This window comes from Xyrauchen texanus, unplaced genomic scaffold (genome assembly GCF_025860055.1).
Source record: "Xyrauchen texanus isolate HMW12.3.18 unplaced genomic scaffold, RBS_HiC_50CHRs HiC_scaffold_246, whole genome shotgun sequence".
Classification (NCBI taxonomy): domain Eukaryota; kingdom Metazoa; phylum Chordata; class Actinopteri; order Cypriniformes; family Catostomidae; genus Xyrauchen; species Xyrauchen texanus.
In genome coordinates, this window is record NW_026266214.1 from 26,890 (window position 1) to 35,852 (window position 8,963).

Consider the following 8,963-nt stretch of genomic DNA (forward strand, 5'->3'; position numbering starts at 1 on the left):
CTGTTGCAGAGATATGTGATTTGTTACTCGGTTGCTAGGGTATCCCCATCTGGTTGTTAGGCAGTCACCATAGTGATACTTATCAAGTGTTCTTGACATCCTGATTGAAATAAACCAACCCAGAAGTCTCTACGATTTTCTGGTCCAGAGATATGTGATTTGTTACTCGGTTGCTAGGGTAACCCAATGTGGTTGCTAGACAGTTACCATAGTGATACTTATCAAGTCTCATTGACATCCTGATTGAAATAAATCAACCCAGAAGTCTCTATGATTTTCTGGTGCAGAGATATTTGATTTGTTACTCGGTTGCTAGGGTAACCCCATCTGGTTGCTAGGCAGTTGCCTTAGTGATACTAATGAAGTGTCCTTGCCATCCTGATTGAAATAAGTCAATCCGGATGTCTCTACGCTTTTCTGATGCAGAGATATGTGATTTGTTACTCGGTTGCTAAGGTAACCCCATGTGGTTGCTAGGCAGTTACCATAGTGATACTTATCAAGTCTCCTTGCCATCCTGATTGAAATAAATCAACCCAGAAGTCTCTCTGATTTTCTGGTGCAGAGATATGTGATTTGTTACTCGGTTGCTAGGGTAACCCCATCTGGTTGTTAGGCAGTCACCATAGTGATAATTATCAAGTCTTCTTGACATCCTGATTGAAATAAACCAACCCAGAAGTCTCTACGATTTTCTGGGTCAGAGATATGTGATTTGTTACTCGGTTGCTAGGGTAACCCAATGTGGTTGCTAGGCAGTTACCATAGTGATACTTGTCAAGTCTCCTTGACATCCTGATTGAAATAAATCAACCCAGAAGTCTCTACAATTATCTGGTGCAGAGATATGTGATTTGTTACTCGGTTGCTAGGGTAACCCCATCTGGTTGCTAGGCAGTTACCATAGTGATACTAATGAAGTCTCCTTGCCATCCTGATTGAAATAAGTCAATCCGAAGTCTCTACGTTTTTCTGATGCAGAGATATGTGATTTGTTACTCGGTTGCTAAGGTAACCCCATGTGGTTGCTAGGCAGTTACCATAGTGATACTTATCAAGTCTCCTTGCCATCCTGATTGAAATAAATCAACCCAGAAGTCTCTCTGATTTTCTGGTGCAGAGATATGTGATTTGTTACTCGGTTGCTAGGGTAACCCCATGTGGTTGCTAGGCAGTTACCATAGTGATACTTATCAAGTCTCCTTGCCATCCTGATTGAAATAAATGAACCCAGAAGTCTCTCTGATTTTCTGATGCAGAGATATAGTTATTGCTAAACGGTTGCTAGGGTACTCTGTTTAGTTGCTAGGGAGTGGCTTGACAGCTGCCAATCATGAAACTCCAAACGCTGCTTGTCAGTATGAATGATATAAACCAACTCCCATGCCTCTGTGACATTCAGAATGGAAGATATCCCTCTATGGATTTTGGTTGTTAAGGTGCTCGACAATGGTTGGTAGGGAGGGGCTAGGAAGTGTTGAGGTGATTCATGATTGGCTGTTTGCTGCCCCGAGTCAAACGAGACCACCCTTGTGTTTCTATGACACTTCTATCCGGAGATATCCCTTTGATGTCTTTCATTAGAAGTCTATGGGAGTTGTTGCTAAGGTGCTTTAAATTGTTGCTAGGGCGTGGCTTGATAGCTTCACAATGATCCCGAGAGACTGACTGGTCGTCTGAGTAAAATGAGCCCGCCCCTTGTCTCTATGACACTGTGATCCAGAGCTATGTTCAATACAAAATATCTATGCAATGAGGGAGAGAGAGGGAGAGATGCAGGGCTGACAGGCCCTTTTTGTCTGTGTGTGTGAAAATGTCAGTTGGGATTTAAATTTCTGAACATTCCGCAATGTTAAGTCAATGGGAGTTTTTTCCGAGTTTGATCGTCATTTTTAGGAAAACCGTAAGTCCGATCAGTTACAAAAGATATAGCACACTATTCGGGATTAGTCTGAAGGTCTGTGCCGAGTTTGGTGCCTGTAGCTTAAAAGCTCTAGGAGGAGTTAGTCTTGGTAATTTTAGTCTCAGAAGAATAATAATAATAATAACTAGAAAAAAAAGTTTGTCGAGACAAACTTTAAGTTGGCTTGTGAAAGTTTGGACCAGAAAGTTTGAAGAAGTTTAAAGTAGTTTGAAGTTTAAATTAGTTTAAAGTAGTTTATAGTTTAAATTAGTTTGTAGTTTAAATTAGTTTAAATTAGTTTAAAGTAGTTTATAGTTTAAAGTAGTTTATAGTTTAAATTAGTTTAGTTTAAATTAGTTTAAAGTAGTTTATAGTTTAAAGTAGTTTAAAGTTTAACTTAGTTGCTAGATAGATAGATAGATAGATAGATAGATAGATAGATAGATAGATAGACAGACACTCAGATAGATAGAGAGATAGATATTTACCCTCAGATAGATAGATAGATAGACAGACACTCAGATAGATAGAGAGATAGATAGATAGATAGATATTTACCCTCAGATAGATAGATAGATCGATAGATAGATAGACATTGACCCTAAGATAGATAGATAGACAACAGACAGACAGAGAGACCGATAGATAGATAGATAGATAGATAGATAGATAGATAGATAGATAGATAGATATTGACCCTCAGATAGATAGATAGATAGATGATTGATTGATTGATTGATTGATTGATTGATTGATTGATTGATTGATCCTTGCTACCCTGAGTCCCATGAACAAAGCCAGAAGTCTTTATGTTGTTCTGTTGCAGAGATATGTGATTTGTTACTCGGTTGCTAGGGTAACCCCATATGGTTGCTAGGCAGTTACCATAGTGATACTTATCAAGTCTTCTTGCCATCCTGATTGAAATAAATCAACCCAGAAGTCTCTACGATTTTCTGTTGCAGAGATATGTGATTTGTTACTCGGTTGCTAGGGTATCCCCATCTGGTTGTTAGGCAGTCACCATAGTGATACTTATCAAGTGTTCTTGACATCCTGATTGAAATAAACCAACCCAGAAGTCTCTACGATTTTCTGGTCCAGAGATATGTGATTTGTTACTCGGTTGCTAGGGTAACCCAATGTGGTTGCTAGACAGTTACCATAGTGATACTTATCAAGTCTCATTGACATCCTGATTGAAATAAATCAACCCAGAAGTCTCTATGATTTTCTGGTGCAGAGATATTTGATTTGTTACTCGGTTGCTAGGGTAACCCCATCTGGTTGCTAGGCAGTTGCCTTAGTGATACTAATGAAGTGTCCTTGCCATCCTGATTGAAATAAGTCAATCCGGATGTCTCTACGTTTTTCTGATGCAGAGATATGTGATTTGTTACTCGGTTGCTAAGGTAACCCCATGTGGTTGCTAGGCAGTTACCATAGTGATACTTATCAAGTCTCCTTGCCATCCTGATTGAAATAAATCAACCCAGAAGTCTCTCTGATTTTCTGGTGCAGAGATATGTGATTTGTTACTCGGTTGCTAGGGTAACCCCATCTGGTTGTTAGGCAGTCACCATAGTGATAATTATCAAGTCTTCTTGACATCCTGATTGAAATAAACCAACCCAGAAGTCTCTACGATTTTCTGGGTCAGAGATATGTGATTTGTTACTCGGTTGCTAGGGTAACCCAATGTGGTTGCTAGGCAGTTACCATAGTGATACTTGTCAAGTCTCCTTGACATCCTGATTGAAATAAGTCAATCCGGAAGTCTCTACGTTTTTCTGATGCAGAGATATGTGATTTGTTACTCGGTTGCTAAGGTAACCCCATGTGGTTGCTAGGCAGTTACCATAGTGATACTTATCAAGTCTCCTTGCCATCCTGATTGAAATAAATCAACCCAGAAGTCTCTCTGATTTTCTGGTGCAGAGATATGTGATTTGTTACTCGGTTGCTAGGGTAACCCCATGTGGTTGCTAGGCAGTTACCATAGTGATACTTATCAAGTCTCCTTGCCATCCTGATTGAAATAAATGAACCCAGAAGTCTCTCTGATTTTCTGATGCAGAGATATAGTTATTGCTAAGCGGTTGCTAGGGTACTCTGTTTAGTTGCTAGGGAGTGGCTTGACAGCTGCCAATCATGAAACTCCAAACGCTGCTTGTCAGTATGAATGATATAAACCAACTCCCATGCCTCTGTGACATTCAGAATGGAAGATATCCCTCTATGGATTTTGGTTGTTAAGGTGCTCGACAATGGTTGGTAGGGAGGGGCTAGGAAGTGTTGAGGTGATTCATGATTGGCTGTTTGCTGCCCGAGTCAAGCGAGACCACCCTTGTGTTTCTATGACACTTCTATCCGGAGATATCCCTTTGATGTCTTTCATTAGAAGTCTATGGGAGTTGTTGCTAAGGTGCTTTAAATTGTTGCTAGGGCGTGGCTTGATAGCTTCACAATGATCCGAGAGACTGACTGGTCGTCTGAGTAAAATGAGCCCGCCCCTTGTCTCTATGACACTGTGATCCAGAGCTATGTTCAATACAAAATATCTATGCAATGAGGGAGAGAGAGGGAGAGATGCAGGGCTGACAGGCCCTTTTTGTCTGTGTGTGTGAAAATGTCAGTTGGGATTTAAATTTCTGAACATTCCGCAATGTTAAGTCAATGGGAGTTTTTTCGAGTTTGATCGTCATTTTTAGGAAAACCGTAAGTCCGATCAGTTACAAAAGATATAGCACACTATTAGGGATTAGTCTGAAGGTCTGTGCCGAGTTTGGTGCCTGTAGCTTAAAAGCTCTAGGAGGAGTTAGTCTTGGTAATTTTAGTCTCAGAAGAATAATAATAATAATAATAATAATAATAAGTTTAAATAGGATTTCAGTAAGTTGGCTCTCACAAGCCAACTTAATAATAATAATAAGTTTAAATAGGATTTCAGTAAGTTGGCTCTCACAAGCCAACTTAATAATAATAAGTTTAAATAGGATTTCAGTAAGTTGGCTTTCACAAGCCAACTTAATAAGTTTAAATAGGATTTCAGTAAGTTGGCTCTCACAAGCCAACTTAACTAGAAAAAAGTTAGATCGAGACAAACTTTAAGTTGGCTTGTGAAAGTTTGGACCAGAAAGTTTGAAGTTTAAAGTAGTTTGAAGTTTAAATTAGTTTATAGTTTAAATTAGTTTAAAGTTTAAATTAGTTTATAGTTTAAAGTAGTTTGAAGTTTAAAGTAGTTTATAGTTTAAATGAGTTTAAAGTTTAAATTAGTTTAAAGTTTAAAGTAGTTTGTAGTTTAAAGTAGTTAAAAGTTTAACTTAGTTGCTAGATAGATAGATAGATAGATAGATAGACACTCAGATAGATAGATAGAGAGATAGATAGATATTTACCCTCAGATAGATAGATAGATATAGATAGATAGATATTTACCCTCAGATAGATAGATAGATAGATAGATATTGACCCTCAAATAGATAGATAGATAGATAGATAGATATTGACCCTCAGATAGATAGATAGATAGATAGACAAATAGATGCTAGCAGGTTTTTAGCATTTTTTAGTACTTCGCTAGGTGATGCTAGCATGTGTTAGCATGATGCTAGCACGTTTTTAGCATCTTTTAGCACTTCGCTTGGCGATGCTAGCATGTGTTAGCATGATGCTAGCACGTTTTTAGCATGTTTTAACACTTCGCTAGGCGATGCTAGCATGTGTTAGCATGATGCTATGCACGTTTTAGCATGTTTTAGCACTCGCTAGGCGATGCTTAGCATGTGTTAGCATGATGCTATGACGTTTTAGCATTTTTGCACCGCTAGCGATCTTAGCACGTTTTTAGCATGTTTTAGCACTTTGCTAGGCGATGCTAGCATGTGTTAACATGATCTTAGCACGTTTTTAGCATGTTTTAGCGCCGCTAGGCGATGCTTAGCATGTGTTAGCATGATGCTTAGCACGTTTTTAGCATGTTTTAGCACTTCGCTAGGCGATCTTAGCATGTGTTAGCATGATGCTTACTACGTTTTAGCATTTTTGCGCCTGCTAGGCGATGCTAGACGCTTTTAGCATGTTTTAGCGCCGGCTAGGCTATGCTTAGCATGATCTTGCTGCGTTTTAGCATGTTTTAGCGCTTCGCTAGGCGATGCTTAGCATGTGTTAGCATGATGCTAGCAAGTTTTTAGCATGTTTTAGCGCTCGCTAAGGCGATGCTAGCATGTGTAAGCATGATGCTTACGCGTTTTAGCATTTTTGCGCCGCTAGGCGATGCTTAGCACGCTTTTAGCATGTTTTAACACTTTGCTAGGCGATGTTAACATGTGTTAGCATGATGCTAGCACGTTTTAGCATTTTTTGCACTGCTAGGCGATGCTAACACGTTTTAGCATGTTTTAACACTGCTAGGCGATGCTAACATGTGTTAGCATGATGATACGCGTTTTAGCACTTCGCTAGGCGATTTTAGCATGATGCTAGCACATTTTAGCTTGTTTTAGCACTTCAGCTAGTCAATGCTAGCATGTGTTAGCATGATGCTTAGCACGTTTTTAGCATGTTTTAGCGTGTGGCTAGGAAGATTTTAGGTCATTACTTTTTGGCTGCTTGATAAAAGAAATCCTCTGAGGGAGAGAGAGGGAGAGATGCAGGGCTGACAGGCCCTTTTTGTGTGTGTGTGTGTGAAAATGTCAGTTGGAATTTGAATTTCTGAACATTCCGCAATGTTAAGTCAATGGGAGTTTTTCTGAGTTTGATCGTCATTTTTAGGAAAACCGTAAGTCCGATCAGTTAGAAAAGATATAGCACACTATTCGGGATTAGTCTGAAGGTCTGTGCCGAGTTTGGTGCCTGTAGCTTAAAAGCTCTAGGAGGAGTTAGATATAGAAATTTCAGAGTAAGAATAATAATAATAATAATAATAATAAGTTTAAGTACAATATCAGTAAGTTGGCTCTCACAAGCCAACTTAACTAGAAAAAGTTAGTCGAGACAAACTTTAAGTTGGCTTGTGAAAGTTTGGACCAGAAAGTTTGAAGTTTAAAGTAGTGTGAAGTTTAAATTAGTTTATAGTTTAAATTAGTTTAAAGTTTAAATTAGTCTAAAGTTTAAATTAGTTTGAATTTTAAAGTAGTTTGAAGTTTAAATTAGTCTAAAGTTTAAATTAGTTTGAATTTTAAAGTAGTGTGAAGTTTAAATTAGTTCAAAGTTTAAATTAGTCTAAAGTTTAAATTAGTTTGAATTTTAAAGTAGTTTGAAGTTTAAATTAGTTCAAAGTTTAAAGTAGTCTAAAGTTTAAATTAGTTTGAATTTTAAAGTAGTTTATAGTTTAAAGTAGTTTGAAGTTTAAAGTAGTTTATAGTTTAAATGAGTTTAAAGTTTAAATTAGTTTAAAGTAGTTTGTAGTTTAAAGTAGTTAAAAGTTTAACTTAGTTGCTAGATAGATAGATAGATAGATAGATAGATAGATAGATAGATAGATAGATAGATAGATAGACACTCAGATAGATAGATAGAGAGATAGATAGGGAGATATTTACCCTCAGATAGATAGATAGATATAGATAGATAGATATTTACCCTCAGATAGATAGATAGATAGATATTGACCCTCAAATAGATAGATAGATAGATAGATATTGACCCTCAAATAGATAGATAGATAGATAGATATTGACCCTCAGATAGATAGATAGATAGATAGATAGACAGACAGATAGATGCTAGCACGTTTTTAGCATTTTTTAGTACATCAGCTAGGCGATGCTAGCATGTGTTAGCATGATGCTAGCACGTTTTAGCATGTTTTAGCACTTAGCTAGGCGATGCTAGCATGTGTTAGCATGATGCTATACGCGTTTTAGCATTTTTAGCACTTCAGCTAGGCGATGATAGCATGTGTTAGCATTATGCTAGCACGTTTTAGCATGTTTTAGCACTCGCTAGGCGATGCTAGCATGTGTTAGCATGATGCTAGCACGTTTTTAGCATGTTTTAGCACTTCGCTAGGCGATGCTAGCATGTGTTAGCACGTTTTTAGCATTTTTTAGCACTTCGCTAGGCGATGCTAGCATGTGTTAGCATGATGCTAGTACGTTTTTAGCATGTTTTAGCACTTCGCTTGGCGATGCTAGCATGTGTTAGCATGATGCTAGCACTTTTTTAGCATGTTTTAGCACTTCGCTAGGCGATGCTAGCATGTGTTACCAGTGTAGACTGATTCCCAAACAAATGACTCTAATGAGCGGTTCTTTTGAATCTACAGTATGAAACATACAGTGTGACCAGTGTAGTCTGATTACAACATTAATGACTCTAATGAGCCGGTTCTTTTGAATCTACAATGTGAAACATACAGTGTGACCAGTGTAGTCCGATTCCCAAGTTAATGACTCTAATGAGCGGTTCTTTTGAATCTACAGTGTGAAACATACAGTGTGACCAGTGTAGTCTGATTCCCAAATTAATGACTCTAATGAGCCAGTTCTTTTGAATCTAAAATGTGAAACACACAGTGTGACCAGTGTAGTCTGATTCCCAAATTAATGACTCTAATGAGCCGGTTCTTTTGAATCTACAATGTGAAACATACAGTGTGACCAGTGTAATCTGATTACAATATTAATGACTCTAATGAGCCGGTTCTTTTGAATCTACAGTGTGAAACATACAGTGTGACCAGTGTAGTCTGATTCCCAAATTAATGACTCTAATGAGCCGGTTCTTTTGAATCTACAATGTGAAACTTACAGTGTGACCAGTGTAGTCTGATTCCCAAATTAATGACTCTAATGAGCCGGTTCTTTTGAATCTACAATGTGAAACTTACAGTGTGACCAGTTTAGTCTGATTCCCAAATGAATGACTCTAATGAGCCAGTTCTACAGTGTAGTGTTAAAAAAGTTTAACTTAGTTGCTAGATAGATAGATAGATAGATAGATAGATAGATAGATAGATAGATAGATAGATAGATAGATAGATAGATAGATATTTACCCTTAGATATATAGAGAGATAGATAGTTAGAGAGAGAGAGAGAGATAGATATTTACCCTCA